This window comes from Oreochromis aureus, linkage group 5 (genome assembly GCF_013358895.1).
Source record: "Oreochromis aureus strain Israel breed Guangdong linkage group 5, ZZ_aureus, whole genome shotgun sequence".
Lineage (NCBI taxonomy): Eukaryota > Metazoa > Chordata > Actinopteri > Cichliformes > Cichlidae > Oreochromis > Oreochromis aureus.
In genome coordinates this window covers 39607141-39628306 of record NC_052946.1, presented here as the reverse complement: position 1 = coordinate 39628306, position 21166 = coordinate 39607141, and the positions used below count along the sequence as shown (strand labels likewise).

General features: G+C 45.3%; 1 pseudogene; it reads left to right on the top strand.

Annotated features, from left to right (window-relative positions):
* LOC116317057 overlaps positions 1-21166 on the top strand; it is a 243643-nt pseudogene that overhangs the window by 161707 nt on the left and 60770 nt on the right.

Here is a 21166-nt window from a genome sequence, read left to right as displayed (position 1 = left end):
AACTGGGGCTTTATATTCTGGACACTTGGGCAAAGAGAGGAGCTGAGCTGTCATCTGATCACCACCTGGTGGTGAGTTGGATCGGGTGGCGTGGGAGGATGCTGGAGAGACCGTGGGACAGTGATGGGAGCATCTGGCAGACTCTGATCCAGGAGCTCTTCAGCTGCTCCCTAAAGCAGATGTTTGACAGCTGGGGAGTCCGAGTGGGCCGTGTTCTGCACCTTCATTGCTGAGGGTGCTGCAAGAAGCTGCGGCCGCAAGGTGGTTGGTGCCTGTTGTGTCACGGCCGGCCGGGGCAGACCGTGTGGAGAGTGTGTGTGGTGGACCCAGACGCGAACACAGGCGAGGAGACAGGAGTGAACTTAAACTGAAAGCGAGCCTTTATTTGGCTGATGCAAAAAGGAGTGGACAAAACATAACAGGGACAGAGACTGCAACTAACCAAAACCTAAACTGGAAAAACACTAACCTGACTGAAAGGAATAACTATGATCACTGAACAGAATGCTGTGCAGCTGCATGGAAACTGTGAACCAAATGGCCTGACGAAACAGACATGAACATGACCTGCATCGGAACCTCATCGTGCAGCTACATGAAAAACAACGTAAACCAAATGGCAAACATGAACTGCACAGAATCCTGAAAAACACTTAACTTCACCAGAGGGAGGTACACAGACGACGCGACGATGAACAAAGGAAGACTGAGGACTTAAATACACACATGAGGTGATCAGGGAAGAGGAGACACATGAGAACACAGCTGACTAGAATGAAACATGACAATACAGGGAGAGTAATACCAACTACAATGAACCCCATACTCTTTCAAAATAAAACAGGAAACACAGAGACAGACATGGAGATAGAACTTAACCTAACCAGGACATGAAACATGACCGGTAGACACACGGACCAGGAGAGATGACAAAAGGGACTAAGAAACCAAGGACTAAACTGCAACTAGAAAACTAGATGCGTTAAACTACACATGTGGAATACAAAAATATGCATCAGAACTTAAACCCTGGGCCTCATGGCCCAGCACCATGACATCACCCCCCCCCTAAGGGCCGGCTCCCGACGGCCGAGGAAAAAAACAGTACAGAACGCACACCCAGCCCAGGGCGGGCGGAGGGGGCCCAGGACAGAGGGCCCGAAACTACCCAACAAAACCCACAACACAAAAACCCAACAAGAAAACACAACTCAGCCGACTCAAGGTACAAAGTCCAAAACGACATTGTTCCGGAGGTCGACCCGGAGGTGGGCAACATACCAGTCCGCAGTTACATAACTCTGGGGGTCGACCCGGGGGTTGACGGCTTAGTAGTTCATGATGCAAAAGTTCAGGGGGCCGACCCGGAGGTTGGCAACCCAACAGGCCATGACATCTTATATCAGGAGGCCGGCCGTGCAGAAGGCAGCGGCGGTGCAGTTCAGGAGGCCGCCCACGACGGCAGTGTTGTCCAGTTGATGGCCTGGAAAGTGGCCGGTGACAGGGCAGGCGTGGACGTGGCCTGGAAGGAGGCCGCTGATGGCGCAGGTGCGGACGTGGCCTGGAAAGAGGCCGCTGATGGCGCAGGTGCGGACGTGGCCTGGAAAGAGGCCGCTGATGGCGCAGGTGCGGACGTGGCCTGGAAAGAGGCCGCTGATGGCGCAGTCGTGGACGTGGCCTGGAAAGAGGCCGCTGATGGCGCAGTCGTGGACGCGGCTTGGCGGGCCCCGGACGTGGCTTGGCGAGACCAGACGAAGCCGAGGCAGAGGCGGCTGCTGCAGGCGGAGCAGAAGCCGACGTTGAAGCTGGACCAGGCGAAGGCGATGAAGCAGAAGCCGAAGCCGAAGCCGGACCAGGCGACGGCATAGGAGCCGCAGATGACAGAGCAGGTGGTGGCTGGACGGGCTCCCCGGGCCCTCCAGCTGACGAGGCGTGAGGCTGGACGGGCTCCCCGGGCCCTCCAGCTGGCGAGGCGTGAGGCTGGACGGGCTCCCCGGGCCCTCCAGCTGGCAAGGCATGAGGCTGGACGGGCTCCCCGGGCCCTCCAGCTGACTGGACATGATGCAGGCTGGGCGCACCAGAGCCGCCAGCGGACGCAGACACAGTGCTAATGTTAGAAACGGACCTTAACTTTACACTATCATTAAGACCATTTGCATAGCCCAGAGTCACTCCCTCTGAAGGGTTAAACACATTTTCTCTAGCCTTGGAGCATGGATTAAACAGAGTATCGGAACAAAGATGAGTTAATTTGGCCGCATGAAAAACACACCCATTATTACCCAAGAAAACATGATTCATAAGTCCATGACCTGGTTCACTGGTACACTTCTGAACAATAGAAACGTCCATGGGTGATTCCCACACTGTAGCCCGACAGTCATATGGTACACAAGAAAGCTTGTCGTAGCTTGAGCTCCCACACACTGCAATAATATCGGCCCCCGAGACTGGCTCCAGAGTTACATAACGAGGCCCATTGACTACATCTCTGGTTAGTTCTGAAGTAACCTTAGTCTTGAAGGCAGCTGATTCAGACACACTAGAAACCTTCTTAGTCAGATTCCCTGAGATAACACAGCTTATAGGTCTTTGACATGGTTTTACATCCTGCAGATAATGGTTAAAGGCAGAGGTGACAACAAAAGCCCTGCCATCATGTAATGGAGGGAATCGCGACTCAGGGTCTAAGTTTCCATACACAGTTGCTGCATTACCAACTGGGATTAGTTCATAATTACTGCTCTCAGCCTCCAACAGATTTACTGAGTCAGAAGGCTCAATCTCCTTGCTGGCCCTCTGAAAAACAGTCTGTAATGTCAAACTCTGAGTACTCATGGACTCTAGAACTTTAGTTTGTCGAGGAGTCGATATGGAAGCAACACTAGGAACAGACTTTAATTTAGTGTCTTTGACATTGTTCATGTTGTCTCTTGATGCTGCTCTTAAGGGGCTAAGCTCAATCCCCTCTGACTCCCCACCAGGCTCTGAAGGAGTTTCAGTCCTGACTTGTGCCAGTCTGGCCACATGTAAAACAGTCAAATCATTGTTCATGGGAGCCTTCACAAAAAGTTCATAATTTGGCCCCAAATCCCACACGGGGTACTCAATCATAACGTGCTTGGTGACTGCACTTGCAGGCGGCTGCTGGGCGTCAGCTGTCCTCATCTGAAGTGAGTATACAGATGCAGGACAGAGCTGAGCCTCAGACAGGCTGTCTCCCACACAGGGAGTTGCTTCAGGTACACAACATACATTTTCAACAAGATTTCCCACAGAAACATTATTCATATGCTCGTATCCTGATTCTGTGACCTGAAAAGAACTGTCCATGACTGGCTTATACATGTTAGGAGTTTGATCATATCATGGATGAGAGCCTGCCTCAGAGTCCAGTGTGTCATAGCTTAAACTCATATTTTCATCATCTTTAACAAACATAAATTCAAAGTCTTTATTTTCAGACTTGGGTTCATTAACCTCAGGACCAGAAAAACATAACTGTAAACTGGCAGTCTTACACTCAGTATTTCCTCGCTGTGTCTTGGCAACATAGGCAGAACTTACTTCATTATAGGCCCCAGAACCCGTTGCAGTGTCTTGGTTCACAAATACAGCAGAACACACCTGTGGGTCTCCAGCCAGCTTGCGGGCCGGACAGATAGACTCCCCCTCCGAGGACGCAGGAATTACGGCAAACTCAAACCTGTTAGAACAGGACTTCACAGTCACAGAATTATCCTTAATAGTCTCAGGGTCCCCAGAGAGTGTGTTAATGGTTAAAGCAGTACTGGTTTCAAAACTCCCTGGCCCCTGGGTACAGTTGGTTTCTTCTGTCACAGGGAGGCAACACACTGTCTCTTCGGTCTCGGCCTGTGACGAGGTTTCAGATTCACAAGCAGCCCACTCGGCCACATGTGCTACATTAATGACAAGATTGTCTATGGCAGCATGATTTATGTGTTCAGGACTGGTTTCCGGCACATTTATAACCCCACCAGAGCTGGCTATAGCTGGCTTACACACATTGTCCTGGCAGTCACAAAGCGGATTAATAAACTCATCAATGTCTGAGCACTCACCTACAGCCATTACCCCGATCTCCGATGGAAACGGTGCCTCCAGGTGGACACTCTGTGTCTGTATTGTCTCGTTCTGGAGAGGCTGTGGAGGCTGCATGGAACAGGCGCCCGCAGAGCGCCGCTTCTTCCTAGGAGCGGCCATGAGTGCGGCGGTATTAACGGCGGAGACAGACTCTTCCTCCTCCGCCCACCTCCTCGCCAGGCAAGCGGCCGGAGAAGAGAAGTCCTCACGAGGGGGTGAAGGTGAGCGGCTGTTCCGCGGTGGGGCGATGGATGGGAGCTCTTCTTCGCGAACGAGCCAGGGCTTCCATCAGAGCTCCTCCTCCCGATAAGCCCGTAACACCTGCTGCCGCTCCTCCTCACCGAAGTCTATGGCTTCCGTCATCCCTCTGCGCCGTGCTGTGCGGCTAGACTGTGGCAAAGACGCGGAAGCTGGTGGAATGTGGGCCGATGGCGGGTCGGTGGTGAGACTCAGCATTCCGACTCCGACCGCCTCCAGTTCACGAGGCTGAAATGACGACTCCCGCTCGTGGGGCGGGATCATGGGTGCAGAGGCAGCATTCAATACCCTCTGGGCCAGCGCACGGGCCCGAAGCTCCTCCTTAAGGGGGCCCAGAGAGTCAAACTTCTCAATAAGCTGAGGAAACTGGTGGAGCTGCGGCTCTTTCCGGAGGATGGCATCTATGGCCGCCAACCCGGTTGACACCACTCTGGGGTCCGCGCACCCACAGATGCGTGTCATGATCCGGCTGAGCCGCTGCAGCTCCTCCCCGATCCCGTCTGTAGTGTCCGCTGGGTCCATACTGGTCGCGTCATACTGTCACGGCCGGCCGGGGCAGACCGTGTGGAGAGTGTGTGTGGTGGACCCAGACGCGAACACAGGCGAGGAGACAGGAGTGAACTTAAACTGAAAGCGAGCCTTTATTTGGGCTGATGCAAAAAAGGAGTGGACAAAACATAACAGGGACAGAGACTGCAACTAACCAAAAACCTAAACTGGAAAAACACTAACCTGACTGAAAGGAATAACTATGATCACTGAACAGAATGCTGTGCAGCTGCATGGAAACTGTGAACCAAATGGCCTGACGAAACAGACATGAACATGACCTGCACGGAACCTCATCGTGCAGCTACATGAAAAACAACGTAAACCAAATGGCAAACATGAACTGCACAGAATCCTGAAAAACACTTAACTTCACCAGAGGGGAGGTACACAGACGACGCGACGATGAACAAAGGAAGACTGAGGACTTAAATACACACATGAGGTGATCAGGGGAAGAGGAGACACATGAGAACACAGCTGACTAGAATGAAACATGACAATACAGGGGAGAGTAATACCAACTACAATGAACCCCATACTCTTTCAAAATAAAACAGGAAACACAGAGACAGACATGGAGATAGAACTTAACCTAACCAGGGACATGAAACATGACCGGTAGACACACGGACCAGGGAGAGATGACAAAAGGGACTAAGAAACCAAGGACTAAACTGCAACTAGAAAACTAGATGCGTTAAACTACACATGTTGAATACAAAAATATGCATCAGAACTTAAACCCTGGGCCTCATGGCCCAGCACCATGACATGTTGTCATGGTGACAAACCAAATGGTGGACACTGGAGGTGTAGGGAGCTTCTTCATCAAGCTGAAGAAGCAGTGCTATCGGGCTTGGTTAGTGGGACTTCAGATCCAGCTGCTGGGTACCAGCAGGCAAAGCAGAGCGCGACTCGGTCAGTAGACAAAGAAAAAACTCAGGTGTGGGAGGAGTTTAGTGAGGCCACATAGAACAAGACTTTCAGAGTCCTTGAAGTTATTCTGGCAAACCGTCAGGCACCTCAGCGGCGCTCGACTCACTGTGTACAGTGGAGGCGGGGTGCTGCCGACTTCAACTGAGGGTATAGTCGGAAGGTCTTAATCCAAATTACATAACTTCTGTAGAGGAAGCAGAGTCTGGGGACGAGGTTACTGAGGAAGCACCAACTGGCCGGGTATTGGCCACCAAGGTATTAACTCCTTGGTAGACGGGCACCTGGGGTGGACGAGGTTCACTCTTGGAAATAGGGTGAGGAGTTCAGACATTTTAGAGGGGCTCAGAGTAGACCTGCTACTCTTTCGGATGTCTGATTAGGGACGCCTCCTGGCCACCTCCTGGGTGAGGTGTCCTGGGCATGTCCCACAGGAAGGAGGCCGACCCAGGACATGCGGGAGGCATTATATATCTCTTAGCTGCGCTGGGAATGCATCGGTGTTCCTCGAGATAAGCTGGAGGGACGTCAGGGCTTCTCTGCTTAGGCTGCTGCCCACGCCACACGACCTCGGATAGGCAGAAAAAAATGGATGTTTGGATGGGATTAACAAGAGGAGACATGAACAGATGACTCGACAAAGAGGAACATGCCAATATACATTCACTGACCTCTTCATTAGGTACAACTTACTAGTACCAGGTTGGACCCAGTTTTTCCTTCAGAGCTGTGTTAATTCTTCATTTCTCAGCTTCAAACATTCCTCAGACACTTTGGTTGATGTTGACATGACAACATCACACAGCTGCTGATTTGTCAGCTGCATCCATGACGTGAATCTCGTGGTCCAGCACATCCCAGAGGTGCTCTATTAGGCTAAGATCTGGTGTGGAGGCCATTAGAATAGAGTCAAGTCATTGTTGTGGTTAAGAAATGAGATGATGTGAGCTTTGTGATGCTGTTGCCTTCCTATTAGCTCAAAACACTCTGCCACATTCTCCTCTGACCCCTGAATTCAACAAGGCGTTTTCACTGAGAGAGCTGTGTTTCTCTGTAAACCTTAGAGATGGCTGTGTGGGAGAATCCCTGCAGATTTGAACCTTCTGAATGACTCAGATCAGCCCGTCTGGCATCAACAACCACGCCACGTGAACCGAAATCACCTTTCTTTATTCTGATGCTAATTTTGAACTTCAGCGGATTATCTCAACCATGTCAAACTTCCTAAATGCACTGAGTTGCTGTCATGTGATTGGTCGATCAGACAACAGGTGTGAAGCAAACTGATTAACAAAGATGAAGACAATGCCGCAGACAAAATCCTGTCAAGATTTATTAACCTGCAATTTGCAGCACTCATGACAATTAGATTGTGTAGGTTATAATAACCAATAGAAGCGAACCAAAAACTAAACACTGAAACAAAACATGCACATGAACTTATTTCATGACAGCCTGAAGATGAAACTTGTTGCTGGAAATACTGAAAAGAAGTATTTATCTTTGTTATACTTGAGTCTGTGCATAACTTATAACCTGCGTCACATTTCCAAGGCTGCTTTGAAAAATATGTAACTATTAAATAACTCTAGCTTATTAATGGTAGTGTGCAGTGCTCCAGCATGAGATGCATTCTTTGTTGTTCATGGTCTGTCAGTAATACTTGATGTTCTGTTTCTTACATCAGTCCTGCTTTAAATAGCTTCACCAGCCAAACACTGTAGTCCTGGTGACTCCCCTTTGTTCTGTTGCTTAGAGACCGATCTGGAGGTGGGACGTGAGAAAGGGGGAGAAGCAGGAAGGGAGTGAGAAAAAGGTTAAGTTATAGATGGTTGGATCGAAGGTGGGGAAGAGCGAGCACGGAAGAAAACCGCGACATTAACAGAGTTCAGTGACATCGAATCCTTTTTCACACGAGTTCTTTATGGTAACAAACAGACAAATAAGGGCAAAGAAAGAAAGTTACAAAGTTACTGCTGATTGATTTGTTTTTGAATGTTTTTAAATGTGACATTTGAAAAGGTCGAGATGAAGAAGAAAAACAGAAGATATGATGAAATTCATCTTTAATGATCTCAGTGATGAATTTGCATTAGTGCAGCAGCAGGAGAGCGCGAGATTCATCACGGGGGGAAAACAATCACACAGCGAGAACACAATGTGAGCGAGAGGAAACTTTCCAACAGTCGCATGCAAATGCACAGCTGACATTAGCTGTTAATCAGCTGTTACACACACACCGCCAAACTTCTGAAATAGACACATGACTATAATGTCGATTATTTAACAGTCAGTATCATGCTGACCCACCCAGAACATCTTGGGTTTGGATCCGGCCCTTTCTGTGTGGACTGCATGTCCCCTCCAGGTACACCGGCTTCCTCCCACAGCCCAAAGACGTGCAGTTAGTGGGGTCAGGTGTGAATGATTCTCTGTCTCTCTGTGTTAGCCCTACAGCAGACTGACAACCTGTCCAGGTGTACCCACCTCTCACATCATGGCAGCTCAAATAGGCTCCCGCTCTACCCTGAACTGGATACAGTGGAAAAATTGCTTAATGCTTGAAAACACAGACAGGAAACATCTAACAGTAATCAATAACATGATTGGCTCTGCTCAGACTGTGTGTGTGAGAGTTTAACAGTTGCTCTGTGTTTATATTCTTGGACTGCTGGTGGAGCTTTGCATCATTCACAGCTGAATTATTCGTCTTATACCGAGCATTGCTGCATCACCTCGGTTCATCCTGAAGTTTCAGCTCCTCGCCCTCTGAGGCCGCGCTCACTTTTAGCCAAACAGCAGACTTCATGCAAAGACAGTCTGAAGCCTGAGCTTCTGCACACACTGACCTGATTATTTAAAGCAAGACAGCGTCTCTGTAGGCACGTCTGCAATCCAGACATGTCACCCACTGAAAACATTTGGCTCATTATGAACCTGGAAACATGACAAAAAAGCAGCTATAAAAGCGTTTATCATAGAAGAGAGGGAAAATGTTCAGCTTTCAGAATGACAGTAAGCAGTCTCAGTGTTCACAGAGCCTCATTAAAGAAGAGGAAATCCTGCCCCGTCCCTGCGAGTCTGGAATATGTTGCTGCCATCAAACTCAAAATGAGCAGATGTCTTTATCCAAAAACAACAAAGCTGAGTTTAAACTTTGATATTTTGTCTTTGTACAATCTAAAGTAAATCCAGTGAGGATTGTTGTAGCGGTAAAGCAGGGCAGCTAGTAACTTGCAAGTTGGTGGTTCAATTCCTGGCTGCTCCAGTCTGCACACCAAAGTATCCTTGGAGGAGGAGAACTCTGAGTTGCACACATACCCCGAGATGTGTGACTGACACGTGTTGTGTAAAGAGCTTTGTGTGCTCGAGTAGCACTAAGAACCAGTTTGTTTAAATTATTGCATGATTTTATTTTAATCTACTGTCCCAACCTTTGTAATAGCAGGTTTTAAAAATTCAATATAAAGAAGACGAGGAGATACTGCTGCCATCATTTAATTCCCTCCTCAGGTTGTAATATTTGCAGATAGCTTTCAGCTGACAGTCATTACCCGAATTCATCAAACAGGTTTTTACTTCCTGCTGCCTCTCGTCTCACACAGACACTCGAGAGGTTTAGGGAGACAACTCGGAGTAATGAGTCTCTGGGGCATTTTAATCTTCTGACAATGAGGGGAAAGGAATGGACCACGATAAAGTAGATAAGAGAGGAGAGGAGACAAGGAGACAACACAACAAGGAGATGAAAAGAGGAAATGAGGAGATAAAATGAAATCAGACACGAAAGCAGATGAATACAGAAAAGGAGAGGAAACAAGGACAGAGTATAGTGAAGGAGAGGATATACAGCAAGGAGAGGACAGATAAATAAATGAGAGTGGATAGGAAAGGAGGATAGGAAAGGAAACAAGAAGAGAATAGAAAAAGGAATTAAGGAGATTAGACAATGAAGGAGAAAAATAAGTCGATAGAGAAGGAAAGGAAGCAAGGAAATGATTTTAAAAAAAAAAGGAGAAAATGGACAAGGAGATAAAAGAAGGAAACAAAATGAGGTTAATAAATGAAAGGAAACAAAGCGAATAGGAAAGGAAAGTAAACAAGGAGATGTTAAAGGAGAAGAAGCAAGGACCGAGTGTTGAAGGAGATGAAAAAAGGAGGGCAGACAGTGAAGTAGAGGAAACAGTAAATGAGGAATGAAGCAAGGACAGAGGGTAGTAAAGGAGACAAGAGACCTGAGAAGGCGAAGTGAAAATGGGAAGCAAAAGGAGGTAAGGAAAGGAGGAGAGGAAACAGTGAATGACAATCAACCAAGGAGGGACAAAGGAAACAATAAGAGGAGAGAAATGATCGACCCCTCAGCTAATATTTTGTGTGTCTCTCTTTCACAGCATCTTTCTAGCAGACACAGCGTACAGCAGAGCACCACACAGGTACGTGGGACGCACTGCAGTAATGTGTGTCTCATTTCACAGGTGTTACTTCTACTTCCTGGTACTTCATGTGTGCATTTCCCATTTCAGAGACCCAAACAGATTTATGGGACACAATTAAGATACTTCCAGCAGAGAAAACTGCTACAGAGTAGTAGTAGTAGTGGTGGTGGTGGTAGTAGTGGTAGTAGTAGATTTTACAGAGTAAAGAGCCTGAACTGGGTCACAAAGAGAATCCTTGAAAAAGATTTCCATACATCATTCATGTCATCAAGAAACTTTTCTAGTGCCTTTTATCATTAAAAATAAATGGAGATATGAATGAAAAGTATTTAAACAGTTATGTTTTACAGTATTTACAGGCTTAGACCCACAGCTGTGCTCTGCAGCGCTCCATCCTACTCATTTATATGCTGATACTTTCATCACAGAGTGTGAGTGTGACTCTTAGGCATCATGTTCCTGCGACGGTGTGCAGGTTTAAACTACAGCAGGATCAGTTTGATGCTAAAGAACCAGAAATTTAATGCATGTTTTTATAAGTAATATGTGTAAAAACCTTTTTATGTAGTTACAAATTAAGCTAAAATAAAATAAAAAACTTTAACATTTTAATAGTTTACAGATGTTTCTGTTCAACCAGGAGGCTTTGGTGTATATGTTTACTAAGACTGTCACATAATGTCTTCATAAACAGTTGTGTTTGTATTATAATATGTGTGTTTATATATTTTGTTTGTGTGGTTGCTTTTTTGTGTATTTTAGGGCGACAACGCCCGGCAGAGACATGGGGAACCGTGTAGAGTTCCAGTACCTCATCACCTGCTGGTCAACCTGAAGAGCTTCACCTACAACAGCATAGGCGAGGACACGGACATATTCTTCTCCCTGTACGACCTGAGAGAGGGAAAGACCCTCAGGTAGGTGGCAGCTGAACACTCGAGCACTACGATGCAGAGTCACTGTTTTCCAAAAAGTGTGGGTGAGACTCTTTACTCAGGTTTTATTTGCTGGATTTGAGTCGAGAGTTCCAAGTGATGGTTTTGTTCATTTGATGTTTCGCAGGACCGGCTCTTTCATGATTACTCTTTTGATATTTGTGCTGAAAAGCTAGTTGCTGTTAAGTCTGTGACAGAAAAACTCTGTCAAGTCAAACTGCATAGAAACATTTTCCACTACAGTTTTTTTCACTATAATTATTATTATTTTTTTTTTTATTTAACATTAAATATCCAAAGAGAAAATGGTCTCTTACAATAAATAAATATCCTATCAATCAGCATTCATTGCCGTTTTATTCTTTTATAACTTCTATATTGATTTGTGGACCATGTGTGGTTTCTTGACATTGTGACACCATCACAGGAGAAACACCCTGATTATCAGCAGCAGGTAAAGCTGAACGTCAGCAGCACTGCAGGAGAAGCAATTATCCTTTAAATGAGCAAAGAGGAAACAGATACAAAGAGATGCTTACAGTCTGTAACTATGCTAAGCTAAGAAGCTAACCTGAAGGAGATGACCTCAGCTCACATGTGACCCTGAAAAAATGACCCTGTGTCCTAATAATGCCATTCATATGTTACTGAATCACTTTCTATGGAGCCCCTCTGATGACATGAGTGGGGAAAAATTATGTGGTACTGAGTTAGTGATGCTTTGAAATGAGACATTTCAGTGTGTTGATCACACCGAGTGAGCACTGAGGCTGTTATCACCCAACAAGTCAGAGGAAATGTTATTTTATTTAAACTTTATTTTAATTTTAATTAGTGCCGTCAGCGTTAATCTCCTTAAAATGACGTTAACGCCAAAACCGCATTAATGTGGCAAATCTCCGTTAGCGAGTTAATGCGGATCGCCGTGTGCGTGGGGCTGCACGTTAGCACGGTTAGCTTGTTAACACAGACAGGGTGATCCGCACTAATTTTAATATGAATTCATGTGATTTTCTTCATTTATGTTGCCAGGTAGGGGCTTTAATGTAGTTCGGGGCATATTTTAGCCTGACTATGTTTTGATGGAGTAATTCAAATTCTTCAACGTCACCTCAAATCAACCGTCAGTTGAAACTTAGACACGGCTGAGTTTTCCAGCAGGACGATGATCCCACTCTCTGCTTAGGGAGTGAATAAAGCGGCTAATATTAACCTTAAGCAAACATTGCTGTAGGTGTATGTATATATTAGACTTATATGTATACTTTTGACCCAGTGTGGATCAGAGAAAATCCAAATTAAGCTTGTTGAACCAATTGTTGTTTTTAAAGCCGTAAATAGAAAATATCATGAGAATATTCATTTATTTTTCTGAGTATTCGCTGTTTTTTTGTTCTGGGCTGACTCAGTGCTGTAAAAAGTTCTGAATACAGGCTGACATATGAAAAAGTTAGACTGCTTATTTTGGGAATTTGATCTTTTGAATCTGTTGATGAGTGAATCACTGATGGTTGCACGCTCTGTGAGTCACAGAGATCCGGCCTAAAAACCTTTAAATAAACCAAAAGCTAACACACATTCAGTATTACAGCTTTCTTTTGTTTGAAAACACAGAACTAAATAATAAATAACAATTTGATGATGTTGACATTTGGTTTTAATCTGTTGTGTATCTGAGGCCACAGGAAGCGTTTTTAATCGGCTTTAATGGACGAATACATGAACGGTCTGCCAGACAGGATCGTGAAGCTGAAGCTGGGAATCGCAGGACTGATGTTGAATGTTAACAATGACCCACAAGCTGAGTGTCAGTCAGAACAGTGAGAAGAGTTCTGGATTAAGTTGGATGAAGAGGAAGGAACATAGGAAGCCATCTTAGGTAGAAGATACAATCTACGTATAAGAGCTAAGAGACTGCAAGGTGGTGTCGGGGAGAAGGTGGCTGTTCGGCATTGGATGGTAGACTGTAGGATGACTTTAGATACCAAGGAGAGGAAGCAAGGAGGCGAGGATTAATGTGGTGGAAGCTGAAGACAGAAGAATGCTGCGTAGAGCTCAGGAAGGACTTGAGACAGACTCTGGGTGGGAGGGAGGAGTTACCAGGTGATGACCAGCGAGCAGCAGTTTGGCTTCATGCTGAGACTACAGATGTTTGTTTTGAGTGTTGATGGAGGAGTATAGACATGGTCATAAAGAACTTTACGGCGTCTTTGTGGATCTAGAGAGTTACGGGACATTATGGGGTGTCTAACTCAGCAGTGAGTTAATTAACCAAACCCCACGCTTGGCTTTGGACTGTTGGAGGCGGGAGTAGCCAGCCACGCCGACACAGGGAGAGCAAAGTCCACATAGAAAGTCTCCAGGCTGGATTCAAACCCAGGACCTTTACCACGCCACGCCACAGTGGGCTGCTGTAAATATTACATGACCCCCCCCCACACCACCGCCTAATGAATACCCATCAATTATGCATTCGTGCAGAGATCTCAGTGCTAACATGAAGAATCACTAATGTCAATAATGAGGCTGATGAAGGCCAACGTTTATGAGTGTTTATGGGAAATAAATGTAGAGCCGAGGATGTTGATGTTTAGCAGAAAGGAGGTTTTTGGCTCTGTAATGTCTGAGAGAGGCGAACGGGTTCCCTCCAGGAAGAGAAAGAAGCTCAGTGAGCAGTCCCTTTCCCCCTTCTGCTTCTCTCTGTATCATCATTACAAACTAGCTAAAAGGCTCCGTCCTCCCATCACACCAACAGTCCAGAAATAAGTTGACCTTGGCAGCTTGTTTTCACAGTCAAGTCTGACTCAGCGTTAGAGTCTAATGACCAGAGCTGCTCCTCTGAGATGCTCAGATGACAGAGGAGAGGAGACCTTCAGCAAACTTTATTGGTTTCATTTTTCATCTACAAACATAACTAAAGAGACCGTTTAACATATGCACAGTTACAGCCCCCGATCCTGCACACAGGAACAAAATAAATGCCACATTAACTGACTTTTGTTTTATCTCCAGTTCATCTCTCTACTCAGTACTTTTGAAAGCTTGGCTTTAACCGTCCACCATTTTTTCCCAGAAATTTCTTCAACCTTAGATTTGCAATGAATCCTGGGATAGGATGGGCCAGGAAGGATACACCCGACCCGTCCTTCAAATCCAGGGAGCAGGAGCACGCATTTGTAGACTGCATTTGGAGGAATTTGGACAGCCTTCGTCGCTTTGCTGTGACGCAGTCAGTCTTGAATTTGGACGGAGCCGTGTTCTGCCACTGTTGCACGTCGATGACGTATTTGGAAAACAATCCCGCTGGCAGGAAGCTTCTGTCTGAGGCACTTTGATCTGAAACTGTATCATCTGATGCTGTTTTTTCAGAGACTTTTTAGCCTGATGCCATTAAGTCAGAAGTGTGACGGGGTTTCAGTGAAACGTGATGCTTTTTTGGCTACGCCTCATGTCTGAAGCCGTTGATAGAAGTCTGACGATGTTTTCCTGAGACTCGAGGATGTTCTAAAATGTTCACCGCACTGCAGTTATGCTCTGATTTACGGCTCCAGCTGTCGTTCCTCCTGCCTGTCCACTACCTTCATTTTCCTCCACTTCTCTGTCGGCTGTAAACTATCAGTGTAAACATAAGTGAGCCCTTTTATTGAGCTGATGAAAACACAGGAACCCCCAAAAATACACAAGGGGAACTAACAGGAACCAAATCTGGGAAGGAACTCTGGGAAACAGGAACATGGAAACTGGGAGATGCAGGAGGAAGTCTGATGTGTTTGAACAAGTCTGTTAGTTCTTTCTCCAACATTCAGGCTGAAGCGACACGACGACCAAGCAATTAACCAACGGCCCATTTTTCAATAAGCACCGTGTATAAAAAAGAAAATCCAAAAAGAGAAACGCAGTCCAAACGTCCCAAACTTACTCCACACGCTCACAACCAGCTTCACGCACTCACTCACACTCCCAGCATGCACTGCAGAGAGAAAAGGAGACGGGGTCACAGCTGCCTGAAACTTTCTAAATAATGCTTCAGCTGCTGAGATTGAACTCACCTTCTGAGACTGTTTGTCCTGAGAGGAGCTGTGATCGGTGCAACTAAAGCACCAGCCTGTGTGTATCCCTCTGAGGTGGAGGCTGAGGTTTGTGATGTGGTTAGATCTCAGCAGGTGACGCCTCTCTTTTCTTTGGTTTTCATCCCAAAGGTCATCCCAGTGTCTCTGTGGGGATTTTTGAGTCGGAGCTGAAACCTTTCTTCCCTCCTCGCAGTCGCCACAGGCAAACTGAAGACTCTTACATGCTTTGGGCATCAGCAAACAGTGTTTTATTGTCAGGAAATCTAAAGTAGTAACATTTAAAAAAAAAAAAAAACAGTTCTGTTTTTTAAAGTTCAGGAAGCAGAAGACTCACATTTCCTCCTTTTAAGCTTAAGCACCTTTCATCAGATTTTTGCTTTGGGGTTTGAAGACTTCTTGTTTGAATTCAGGTCTAAGTGTTTCATCAGGATTTTGCAAAACTGGTCTTTTAGCAATAAGCAGACTAAACGCTGAGCTCTGTGTCTGCGAGGCTTTTCTCTCACACTCCAAAGTTGTTTGTTTGGTTCATTTGCAATTAGAAATTTGTAGGTAGGTGAGAATCTGAGTGTGAATGGTTGTCCTTCTCTAGCCCTGTGATGCAGGGGCATCTCTCCAACGTACACTTTGCCTCTCCAACGTGCACTCTGCCTCTCCAACAGTGTCAGCTGGGACTGGCTCCAGTCCTCCTGTGACCCTCTACAGGATTAAGTGGGTATAAGTGGGTATAGGTAATGAAGGATGGAGTTGTTTGGAGTAATTTCTTATAAACACAAAGGCCAAAATGAGGCAAATGGTGTGAATTTCAATTAGTTCTTATTTCTTAATGTAAAACCTAAAAGTACAGAGTTTGCCAATAAAACAAAGTGAGAACATGAAGCTGACGGCTCAAAGCAAAGATGAGAAGAAGCTCAAAGAGACTTCAAAGTGATCGCCATGGTGATTGTACAGGTAGAAACCATCCTGACTGCTCACCGCTGCCTTTGTTACTGTTGAAGTTCAGGCTGGGCAGATGCTCGGCTTTAACCACACAGTGGTTCTTTGCTAGCCTGCTGTCTGTGCAGACACTTGCAAAGACCCACTGTTGTGTTGGTGGTTGAATGCAGTTGTGTCTGTCCTGGGCACAGTTTGCACTTAGTTTTTCATGCAATGAAACATTTGTCCAAGTCTCCACTCCTCAAGAGTTGCAGACAGCTCTGCTACTTTCCTCCTTATGTAAAAAACTTAGATTTTATTCTACCTGCTGTCAGCATCAATGCTGGAATTTTACCCAGAAGATTGAGGTTCAAGTCGGATGCTGGACTTTGACTGTTTCACTCATTTCTAGACTTTTAGTTTTTACTCACTGCTTTCTCTGGTTTTGGGAGTAAAATGAGGGAAAATGAGGGATCCTCATCATGGAGCATCAGTGTTGTTTGCTGGTGCCTGTGTCCCACTGTTACACACTGAGTTTGTTCGGGCATCAGCACCTACAGTGGTGTGAAAAGGTGTTTGTCTCCTTCCTGATTTCCTAATTTTTTGCATGTTTGTCACACTTAAATATTTCAGATCATCAAACAAATTTAAATATTAGACAAAGATAAACACAAAATGCTGTTTCTAAATGAAGGTTTTTATTGTTAAGGGGGAAAAATCCAAACCTACACGGCCCTGTGTGAAAAGTGATGTTTTAGGCAGCGATGGTGGCAGAAGTCAGAGGCTGGAACCCTAAAAACTGAGGTCCCAGTCCTGTGGTGCATCATTAAGGCTTCTGTTTAACATTAATTTGAGTGTATTTGTGTGGTTGGTTTAGGAAGAGATTATCATTCCAGGTAACTCGCTGCTCTGGCTTCTGGTTACGTTTAGATATCAGTTTAAAATCTTGGCTCTTACTGATGTGGCATTATAAGGTGAGGCCTCCACATATCGTGATCTTCTCCACCCTTAGAGTAATCTCCAAACTGGATCCGTATGTTTGCAGGTAGAGGTCTTCTTGTGGTGCCACGTTCCCATCTGAAGATGGGCTGAACGTACAACCAAAACTGTCGACTGTTGAAGTACGCTGTTCCACGAGCTTACTTCTCTCTCTTTGCACTCTTGAATTGTGGGATCCTTCAATAAATGTTTGTGTTTGCTTGTTTTACTTGATTTATATGTGTTCATTTTCACTGTTTTTTAATACCTCAGTGAAGCACCTTGTGACTGGATCTTGTCTTAAAAAGTGCTTTGTAAAAACATTTTTACTCACTTGCTAAAATACGTTTAGCATGTTTGTTTACTGGCAACATGTTTTTTGTCATATATCACGAACAAATACAATATGAAACAAAACGTCTTTGCTCAAAATAGTTATGAAATGCAGTGTATTTGTATGGGAGGGGCATATTTTAGGAGAGAGGGCTGACTGATAACCATCTGTGATTAAAATGAAATAATACGTGCACTGCTGCGTCCTCTTCCTTCGCCTCGTCGGCCTGGTTTCTGATCTGACAGCTTTAAATTTGTTCCTCTACCGTTCCTGACAGCAGGACACTCGCTGCCTTTAAACTTGTGCAAGGCATGACCCCAGGATCCTGTTCTCACTGAGACATAATCGCGCTTGTCTTCTTCACACCAAATCAAAGAAGCCCCCCCTCTTTCATCAGCAGCGTCTTTAATGTCAGGCTGTTGTTCCTCTGTTCTGTGTAATGATAGCAGTCATGGAAAACTGGCTGTCTCATTCTGAGTCACTTTGCTCGAGCGAGTCGATTGAATATCTAAAATAATACTGTAAATATATGCACGGTGTAGTCAGAGGGCTGAAGAATCACTGGCTTAATGTGATGCAGTGAAATCAGCCATTAAATCGGTTAAATTGAAATAGCTTCACTCTACTGAATTTGATAGAAGTAATAGAAGATAATTCAGCCGGGTCATGTGTTTGGATATTAATCCTTTGACTGGAAGGTTGTTGAGTCACCGCTTTTGTTTTTCTCGGTCCCAGATTGAGGAGTAGATACTGGGAACAGTGGGTGATGAGAGATTCCTCCTTATGTGAACTGGACATTTCTGTTTTTAAGAGTGTGATAAGTTTCTTTTTTATTGTGCTTTTATTTTTTCTATTTATTATATTTTTATTCTTTTAATATATTCTTCTATCAGTTTATGTTTTTTCTGCAGCTTCAATCGGTTTCATCAAAACCTGTTACTGCATGACTTGTCTTGGATGTCCGTGTTTCTTTGCAGAAAAAGAATAAAGGGTTGCATTAATGCTGTGAATCACACCACAGCACCAATAAAACAGAAACCTTGCTGCGACACAGAAACATCGGTGGTTGCAGTGAATTATTTGTACTTTGGTGACAGATTGCAGTGACCAGCTGGTCGCCAGAAGAATGATCATTTCAATCTAATTTAGAAATGTAAAGATTGGCAACACGTTGGAAACAATCTGAGTCAGTCTGTGACAGTGAATCTCTTTGGGGACTTGAAAGAATTGTTTCCATCTGCTTGTACTTTGCTTATATTCCTCTATAAAAGATTTTCGAGCATCTATATCCATTTACAGTTTTGCAGGAATTTACAGGCGTTCCTGTTTCATGTGTATGAGATGCAGTCTGGACTCTGAATTTAAGTAGCTACTGGGAATTTCTGTGTATGGAAAGGACAACAGATTTTTGCCAGTTTATTAAAGTTGAGAACTGGATTATCACAAACAGACTGCAGACTGACATGTTAGTCATATTTTCTCACTATCATATTGTATCACTTTGAAGATGACAACTGGCTGCGAGTGGTCGCAGTAATTTCAGTGATTCTGCCGTCTCAAACCTGTGTTTCCTCTTGTGTGACTACTGCATTAAACAAACTTGTCTCCAGATCTGACGAGTTCACCAAAAAAAGAAAAGAAATGCAGCAGGAAGGAAAGTCAAAGTAGGCAGTGAGATTCCAGGTTGGATCTCCTGACAGGTGAAAAATCAGTTCTTTCCTTCCTCATGAAGTGTGTCTGCGGTGCAGTGATGTGGTAGCAGCCTCAATATGTGATTTTTATTAACGTTTGTTTGGACACATTTCCTTTGATAAGCAAAGGTCATCCTGGCTGTGAGTGAGACTCTGCCTGTACAGTATGTTTATATTGAGACTGAATGTCAGTGGTGTGGAAATATTAATGGATTTCCATAAACTGTATATGTGTGTGTGTGGTTCCTGCAAGCCCACAAGTGCATGCATGCGTACAAATATGTGCAGTACAGCGGTTTATGTCTGCATATGCATGTGTGTGTCCACATCTGTGTGTTGGGATGAGTTTGAATAGGTCAGGACATCTGATTGCATCTGCATTGTTTATCTTCCCTCTTTCATATTGATGCAGCAATAAAGATAATAATTCAACTGTGCTTGTGTGTACGTGTGTGTGTGTGTGTGTGTGTGTGTGTGTTTCTCCTCTTAGTGAATAGTCTCTGACATATGTGTGTGATTCATTCACTTGGGCCTGCTGCCACCCAAAGGGATAGTTACAAGTAACTTCAGTGGATAAAAATTCCCCTCTTGCTGATGTGGGCGGTCTTTTATCCTTGAAGCTTGGGTACTCTGCCTAAGGGTTAGGGTTAGGAGCTTGAGGGTCCTGCACAGTATCTTAGCTGTTCCCAGGACTGCGCTCTTCTGGACAGAGATCTCAGATGTTGTTCCTGGGATCTGCTGAAGCCACTCGCCTAGTTTGGGAGTCACGGCACCGAGTGCTCCGATTACCACGGGGACCACCGTTACCTTCACCCTCCACATCCTCTCGAGCTCTTCTCTGAGCCCTTGGTATTTCTCCAGCTTCTCGTGTTCCTTCTTCCTGATATTGCTGTCATTGGGAATCGCTGCATCTATCACTACGGCCGTCTTCTTCTGTTTGTCTACCACCACTATGTCCGGTTGGTTAGCCACCACCATTTTGTCCGTCTGTATCTAGAAGTCCCACAGGATCTTAGCTCGGCCATTCTCCACCACCCTTGGGGGCGTCTCCCTGTTTGACCTCGGAACTTCCAGGCCGTATTCGGCACAGATGTTCCTGTACACTATGCCGGCCACTTGGTTATGGCGTTCCATGTATGTCCTGCCTGCTAGCATCTTGCACCCTGCTATTATGTGCTGGATTGTCTCAGGGGCATCTTTACACAGCCTGCACCTGGGGTCTTGCCTGGTGTGATAGACCCCAGCCTCTATGGATCTTGTTCTTGTGCTGCCATGATTAGTGCCTCTGTGCTGTCTTTCAGTCCAGCTTTGTCCAGCCACTGGTAGGATTTCTGGATATCAGCCACCTCCTCTATCTGCCGGTGGTACATACCATGCAGGGGCCTGTCCTTGCAGCTTTCCCAGCGGCCTCTTCATGGTTCCCATTCGCCTGTGGGATCCCCAGGTACTTGTAACTGTCCTCTATGTCTGCAATGTTGCCTTCTGGTAGCTCGATCCCCTCAGTTCTGACTACCTTCTCTCTCTTTGTTATCATCCGACTACACTTCTGCAATCCGAATGACATTCTGATGTTGTTGCTGAACCAGCTGCTAATTGATGAGAGACACCCGGAATGGCTAATTGAAGGCCGGATAATCCTGATCCCCAAAGATCCCTGGAAGGGACCGGTCCCATCCAACTAGCAGCCAATAACCTGCCTGATACCACACACACATAAATATGAGGGAACAACACGCCGTTTTCTCTTGTTCCTTCTTCCCTACATAACATATAAACAAATAAAATGTTCTTATTTTGTCCATTATATCATTGTCTTCTTCCTTGAATGACACTCTGACTGAATGAAAAAACAACCAGCAATAATATTTAAAGAAAAAAAAACAGGATTTAGGGCTGAATATAAAACTCATATCTCACTCTGTCTTTGTGCCTCCTCACCCCCACATCTTCCACTAAGTCGCAG